The sequence below is a fragment of the Eumetopias jubatus genome, unplaced genomic scaffold (genome assembly GCF_037043125.1).
Source record: "Eumetopias jubatus isolate StellerSeaLion01/CBP00866 unplaced genomic scaffold, mEumJub1_p1.0 scaffold_7, whole genome shotgun sequence".
Lineage (NCBI taxonomy): Eukaryota > Metazoa > Chordata > Mammalia > Carnivora > Otariidae > Eumetopias > Eumetopias jubatus.
In genome coordinates this window covers 109,912,614-109,920,261 of record NW_028274813.1, presented here as the reverse complement: position 1 = coordinate 109,920,261, position 7,648 = coordinate 109,912,614, and the positions used below count along the sequence as shown (strand labels likewise).

At 54.0% G+C, this 7,648-nt stretch overlaps 1 long non-coding RNA gene across 1 annotated transcript; it reads right to left on the bottom strand.

Annotated features, from left to right (window-relative positions):
• Positions 1–2,591: 2,591 nt before the first annotated feature.
• Positions 2,592–6,379, bottom strand: LOC114206406 (uncharacterized). Its single transcript, XR_003608615.1, has 2 exons — positions 4,002–6,379; positions 2,592–3,420 (listed from the first exon to the last, which is right to left on the bottom strand). It is a non-coding gene; the product is annotated as an uncharacterized LOC114206406 (long non-coding RNA).
• Positions 6,380–7,648: the final 1,269 nt, after the last annotated feature.

Here is a 7,648-nt window from a genome sequence, read left to right as displayed (position 1 = left end):
ACACAACCAAGGGATTTTTTTTTTTTTTTTTTTAAGATTTTATTCATTTGACAGAGAGAGACACAGCGAGAGCGGGAACACAAGCAGGGGGAGTGGGAGAGGGAGAAGCAGGCCTCCCGCGGAGCAGGGAGCCCGATGTGGGGGTCGATTCCAGGACCCTGGGATCATGACCTGAGCCGAAGACAGACGCTTAACGCCTGAGCCACCCAGGCGCCCAACCAAGGGATTTTTTAAAAAAACCCAGAGCTAATTCTGCTGGTTAAAACCCATCAAGGGCTGTCCCTTGCTGTTAGGCTAACGCCCCCGCCCCCAACTATGTCCTTGGCCTTCAAGGCCCAGGGCGAGTTCTGCACCCTCATGACCCCTCTGTCTGTGTGCTCCAGCTCCCAGACCTTCCGGTGGCTCCCCATCCTCCTGGTCTTCAGGCCTCTCCGGCCAGCCAGGCCCTCTGCGGCATGCTGTGACCACCCTGTACTTCTCCTCGAGGATGCTACTGCTATCACAGTGAACTGGCCACTTTTGTGATTGACCTTGACTTTCTGCCTCCCCAGCCTGACGGTCAGCCTGGAGGGTGGGGGGCGATGGTGGGTGAGGATCGCGTCAGTGCCGATCACCGGATAGGCCCACCGACCTCACTCGGTGCGCTCCAAACATTAGCTATTATGGGATGGTGAGTCTGGCCAATGTGGGTTCAAGCCCCCACTCTGTCACTTACTACACGTGGGGCTTGACTCTGAATTGCAAACGGAGAAGCCTTTATTTCCTTATCTAGAAACCAAGGCTATAGCTGTTTTCCTGATAAAGCCATGGAGCGGATGAAGCAGGCCACACCTCGGTGGCTTCCGGCCACGGTCCCTGGTCACCTGGCTCTGGCCGCCTCCTCCTCGGGGCCTGGCTGGGAGCAGGGCACTCCAGGTACCTGGTTCCAGCCCGGCTGGTGGAAATGTGAACCTGCCGAGGGGCAATGTCCCCCAGGGTAGGGGGGGCACCCCCCTCCCCTCTGCTCTGGTTGCCCCTGGGAACAGAGCGGCTGGAGGGGGAGGTGTGCGGTTTCGCTTTCAGGGTTTTCAAACCAGAAGACAAAAAGGAAAAATGAAACCACCCGGAAAGCGGCAGGGGCCCATTTTGTGGCAGCCTCGGCCTGACGTGTTTTGCTCGTTGGGCACAGTCGGCCTCAACTATTTATTTTTTAAGTAACTGACTCATGAGTCAGTCGGTTGGCTTGGTGGTAAAACGCAAGCCACTATCAAGGAAATAGCTGATGAACGACATGCCGTGGATGCCGTGCCAACACGCCACTCCTGACTTCTGAAAATCTCTTGTTTTCTCGGCCTGCCTGAGCCAACTGGAGCCGTGGTCCCTCGCGCTGCTCTCCAGGACCAAGTGCCAAGTGCATCTGAGATTGCCTCACGGTCGCTGTCCCCCGCCAGTACATGTTTGCTGTAATTATACAGCGTCTAAAGGAGAAGCACAAAAGACTTGTTGATTTTGGCCGGGGTCCGGCCCGCGAGGCGGAGGCTGACCTGGGCCCCTGGCAGAGTGTGGGAAGGCCGGCCGGCCGCCCCGGTGAGGACGTGACCAGCTGGAGCAAGCCTTGAACCCGGGCCATCGCTGCCAGAACGGCCGCCTCTGCCTGTTTCTCCTGCCAGCTGACTTGAGCCGCTTTCTTTGGAGAATAACCCGAGAGAGAACAAAACGAGGAACTGCAGCTCCTATAAAAAGCAGCTCGCTCCTTCCTCCCGCCAAGTCCCCAAACGATAATCATCTCTGAAGTCGGCTGCCCCTCCCTCCCAAGTCACTGAACGTGCTCATTGTCTCTCCCGTGGCTCTGCGAGGAAGCGTCTTGGCTTCGGACGGGCCCCTCCGTGGTGGCCAGGGAGCGGCGGCCCTCAGAGCCCTACTTCCTGCCTCCCCCAGACGGGCGGTGCTGGGCGGCCGAGAGGTCGGCCAGAATGCGCTGGAAGGGGGACCCTGGCTGGGGCTCGGGTGCCGCCTCGATGTCTTCCGTGACGTGGACAAAGACACGTCCTTACCCTTGGGGAGCTTCAGTTTCTCTCTCTGTTGTTGGAGGGAGTGGACTAAGCCGTGCTCACCCCTTTTTAATTTTTTTTTAAATTTGGGGCAACACTTCTTTCCAAGGCAATTTTACATGGAACCTCAATACGGAAAGCAGAAATGCTTGGTGGAGGCGGGGGGAGGGTCACAGCCCCATCTACTCAGCATTCCCAACCCACACCCCTCCCAGAGATCCCCTGGGCCCCCCCCCACCCCGGGGGAACCCTTGGGTACCGTGGAACACAGTTTGAAAACCACGGGCTTTGCTCTCAAAGGGCCCCACCCCCGCTGCCAGCCTTTGGGTGAGGAGAAGAATCTATTTGCTGAGGTAAAATCCCAAGAGTTGCCTTTGGCTGTCTCTGGCGAACCTGACTCCATCCTGGGATGGGGGATAAATTCGGCAAGAACACGGCAGCCCCTAGTGACAACAACAACAAAAATGGTTTTGCTCCCACTGAAGTTTCTTGAGCAACTGGCAGGCTGCCACAAATGTACTTAGGCGGAAAATCACCAGAAAAAAATGATATAATCTGACAGATTTTTCACAGGCTTAAATATTCATGAATTAAAGGAATTGGCAGAATTTTCTACATTATTAGCTTTCATCATGGCTGCAGGAGCAGTTGGTATACTGGCCGCTCTTCAAGATCCATTAATCTCGTCCATAAGAGCAGCCATTTTAAAATTAGCTCTTTTTACTGAGTGATGGTGTACCGGGGAGATGGGGAAATTGAAATGCTATCCCAGTGTAAAGCTCCATCCCCTCCTCACTTTAAAACCAGCAGGGGAAGCCAAACAGAATCTCAGCAGGAAGGGGTCAGAGACAGGACCCACGCGGAGGGCCTTCTGGTTCCTTTACACAGGGCGGCAAGTGTGCTGCCCGCTGTGTCCCCAGTGCTGGGAGGTTAAGACAACTTTCTGGGAGGCCCAGACCGAGAGACCCAAATAGGGGCTTTGGAGGGAGGAAGACATTTAGACCTAATAGCACAGTCTTTCTGCCAGATGGCACTCGGGGTGCAGGATGGCGCGATGTCCAAGTAAGACTCATTGTTTATGGAGTGCATGCTCTGAGCTGGCCACCGTGCGAGGCGTGCATCTTCTCATTCTGGCATCAAAGAAGTTGGAAGGTAGGTATATATAGGTAGTGGTTGAGGAAGCGAGTCAAGAGAGGTTAAGTCACTTGTCCAAGGTCTCACAGCCAGTAAACAGCAAGGCCACGATGCAGATCCAGGTCTGCCCCCACATGCTGTGTTTATCGCTGGCCTAGGATACTTTGAAGAGACGTTCTCTCCAACACATCCACAAGCTGCTAGGAGGAAGCTGCTTCTTTCAAAGCATGGAGCAAAGGTGTGGGTCAGATCATCCCTACAAAAATTTGAGATGCAGATTAATTTCATCTCTCCCTGCTCCCTCACCTCTTTCCCTTCCTCCCTCCTTCCTTGTTTCCGTCTTCCCCCTCCTTCGCTCCCTCATTCCATTCCTGTTTTAAAATGCAGGTTTTATTATTATTCAGGTATGGTGAGGCCATCAGATCAGGAGAGGATTGCCAGGGAAAAGAGAGTTTATTACTCAACACTTCCCGAGAACCCCGGGAACCGGTACGCATGCCACACCACGCAGGGTCACCTGTGGGAGGACCGGGGTCAGCCTGGAGGCAGAGAGAGTGAGGGGGACACGGGGCCAGAGTCTTTGGAGTGGTTTCTGGGGGCGGGAACCGGTGGGGCAGCATAAGCAGGTTTAGGATTAGTTAGTATAAATAATGGCAGTAGGCTCTGGGGCATAGGGACTGTCCCTAGTTGTCTGGTATCTGGCCCTGGGGTAAGTAGAGAAGGTGGGTGGTGGCCTGGAGTCTGTGTCTGAGGAAGCAGGTAGTTGAGAGGGACAAGGGCTTTGGATTGGCTGGTTTGCATATGAAAGGTATACTCACAGGCAAGTTGTTTACTCACTCTAGGAATTGACTACCCTTGGGAGGGGCAGTCTCTGCAGGGTCAGCAAAGCTCCAGGTATCAAAGTGTCCGAGATACCAAAAATAAAAAGGCATGATTAATATCCTCCCTTCCATCTATCTAGGCATGCATGCATGCATGCATCCATTCACCCATCCGTCCATCCATCCATCCATCCATCCATCCATCCATCCATCCATCCACCTACCCATCCATCTATCCATCTGTGTATTTATTGGGCCCCTACTATGCTGGGGCTGAGCTAGGCCTGGGTACCTCTGTAGACCTTGCTCTAATTCATTTTTCAGGATGGTGGTGAGAGTCACATGCTCACCAGAGCCTGCTCCTTACCTATCTGCCCTCATCCCAGAGGCAGAGTTCCCAGAGCTAGTCCAGGATTTTCCCAGGTCACTTTCTACCCTCAGGTCTGCCTGTTGCCCATGAGCCAGGGCTCAAGGAATTGCCAAGGGGTATTCTTGTTTAGGTGATATCCAAAATTTTTAACACCCAGAGGCAGAGGAGCCCATCCAAGGTAGACTGAAAGCAGCCTAACTAGCCAGATGGGATGTGTTTGGGTGAATGTCACCTGTCGGGGTGACAGCCCATGAAGTGCCGCTCAGAGGGTTGAGGGGAGGACAGAGCTCCCTGTTTGCCAGCTTGGGGCCGGCAATCTTTCTGGGTCCCAGAATATTCTTCGTGGTTGAGGAGTGATAACTATCTGCAGACAGATTGAGTGGGGGAGCTGGTGTTTGGGTAGCAGTTCTCACGTTTATCATCAACAATAATGATGATTAGTCATCATAATAATTAATAACTATTTAGACTTGCATGGTGCTTATTTGTAGAGTATTTATTCCATGCCAAGTGCTTTATAACAGCTTATAATTGTAGCCAAAGTTTACTCAGCTCTGCTGGGGGGCCCATCGCTGCTGAGCTTAGGACTGTCCAGGTATTACCTTGTTTAGTTCACGCGCCATGAGGTTGAGGGAAGAGGTTAAGGCTCAGAGAGGTTAAGTTACCCCTCCAGGGCCACACGGTGAGTAAGTGGAAGAAGTCAGTCTCAAAATCCTGTGTCTGACTCCCACCACTGGTCTCTTCTATGCCCGGCCTGATCCTCAGGCCTTTAGATCCCAAGTCCCAGGGGATCAGAGATAACATTCAGGGCCTGGGCCGTGGGTGAGAAGCAGAACCAACGTCTTGAGCCTGACACTGTCTGTCTGCATCCCAGGCCACGTGGAAACATTGAAACATTGACAGGACAAGAGTTCTCACTGCAAGCTCATGGAAAACCTTGCACAAAGTCCTAGAGCCTAGCTTGACGTGAGTCCGCAGCCCCTGTACCAGAGCCCCTACGAGAGCCACCACGATTAACAACTGTCTCCCTAAGCTTGGCTCTGACATGTTTGGCCTTCCCAACTAGATTCAGAGCTGGCATCAAGATTCCCCAGCCAACCCCATCTACCCCCACTGCTTTCGAGGCTGGTGCTTATGTCATCCCACTAGATGACACAGAAACACACACAGGAAATCCTGGAGTGTGCTGTGAGGATACGGGGAAAACCCACTGAGCCAGTTTTTACTGTACATTCAGGACTGCTGAGGAATCAGCTGGTGGACTCAGGGGCTTTTGATGTCAGAGATAGGGATGCCAGTGGTTTTCCCGCAGCCACAGAATGTTTGATTCCTACAGGATGACTTCCCTAGAAGTCTCTCCTTTCGACATGATTTCCTGACTCAGTTAAACCAGGAAGGGTGGCAGGTGGTGTGGGATGGTGTCCGAGGGAGCGGAGGCTGGGTCCTTCCTTCTTCAGCAAACCTCAGGAGGAGATGAGAATGGAGGAGCTCGGTCAGGCAGGATGGCCATGCAGGGGCCCATCGCTCAAAAGGGGCTTGCCTAGCACCTGTCCCCAGACACATCCTGGGGCTTGTGCTATGGTAAAGTGCCCCTCTGCGCCTGAATACCCTCGCATCTGCCTATGGCCTCTGGGGTTGAGCCCAAACTCCATGAGTGGTTGTGGATGGGACCAGAGACTGGCCTTGTCCGTAAGACTGGGTCTAGGAGAGCCCCAGCCCCATATGCATCCTACACTCTAGCCTCATGGCACCGCCTGTGTCCCCTCCCCTTTGTGCCTTTGTACCCTGGTCCCCCACCAGGAATGCTCTTCCTCTGTCTGTTTGTCCTCCAGGCTCCAGCCCTGCTCCTGCTCAGCAGAGTGAGTAGGTACCTCTCTCGTCCTCCCTTGGCACTGTCTACACGCCTCTGTCTCAGCATTTATATGTGGCAGGTGAGTTCCCTTACATACATTCATCCCCTGCTGAGTTATTTGTGAAAAGGTCACATGGGACCACATTTGATGCAGAGAAGTGCCTGATCTCCGCCCCCCCGACCCCTCCCCCGCCCCGGCCCTGGCCCTGGCCCAAGCCCCCAGCCCTGCTCCCAGAGCAGACAGGACCTGCAGGGTTAGTGGGTTTGGGGGGATGGTGGAGCTGGTGAGCAGCAGGTCCCCGAGAGCTGGGGCATTCTAGAACCAAGTGGACTTTGGGGACGAGAGGCTCATGGGGACTGACTACCAGAAATGGAGAGATGCAGATTCCTTGGCTCCAGTATCTTGTTGGGGTGGAATTCCGTGCTGGAGTGGGGAAGGCAGGTGCAAAAGGCTTCTGTGCCCACCACCCTCTTCTGGCCTAGGGACTTCATCCCTTGACTCACCTCCAAGGGCCAACACCCCCCCGGGGTCTTCATGAGGCACCAACTTGCCGGTGACCCTGAACCAGTGGCTTCTCCTTCTGAGTTAAGTTTCCAATCTCTGACCCACTTACTTTGGGATGAAGTGAAGAGCAGCTGGGGGAGTGCTCATGAAAGTACTGAGCATCCGCCCCCCCCCCCCCCCGTGGTACTTGAGGAGAAGGAGGGACTCTGCAAGCAGCCTGCATGTGGATGTGTGCTGGGGCCAGTCGCTGGGGGACCAGTTGGCCTGTGTGTCCCCTGCTGGGACTCACTCACTGGGGCTTGCCAAGGCCAGCCCCTGCCCGCTGGTATCCTGGGCTTCTGCTTCCCCCCTCGCTGTCTCTCTGCCTTGTTGCTCTCTCTGTGTATGTTTCTCTCTCCATCTCTGGCTCTATCTGTCTGTCCCTTCCTCCCCCTTCTACCCTTCTTATTCTCAACCATTCAACCCCTGCCTATACTTCTGCTTGCTTAGCCATCCCCCATTCCCAGCTAAACCCATTCTTTGCTCCCTACCCCAGGATTTTCCTTGCATCTCTGCATCTCAGAAACCACCTACTCTAGCTTTCTGGGGACACAGAAAAAAAAAAAAAAAATACACTGCATGAGCTCCTGGGCTTTCAACTCACCAACAGAGGTTAAGGGCCTGTTGCTGCCAGAGCAGGACCCCCTTCAGGAAGGAAGCCAAGGCAGGCCCGGGGGCCACTTGGCTTCTGCAGGAACATGCAGTGCTTTTGCTCCTTATACCACTGTCTTCATGACTTCTATGACGTGGGGAGGAAAGATGGTGGTGCTGCTGGCCCTGGGTGAGAGTTACACTAAGTGCTCAGTTTCCTTGTCTGTAAAATGGGGATGATAATATCTAACGAGTGGTTTTTGGTGAGGCTTAAACAAGTCCATATGTCATCCAGGACACAGCACA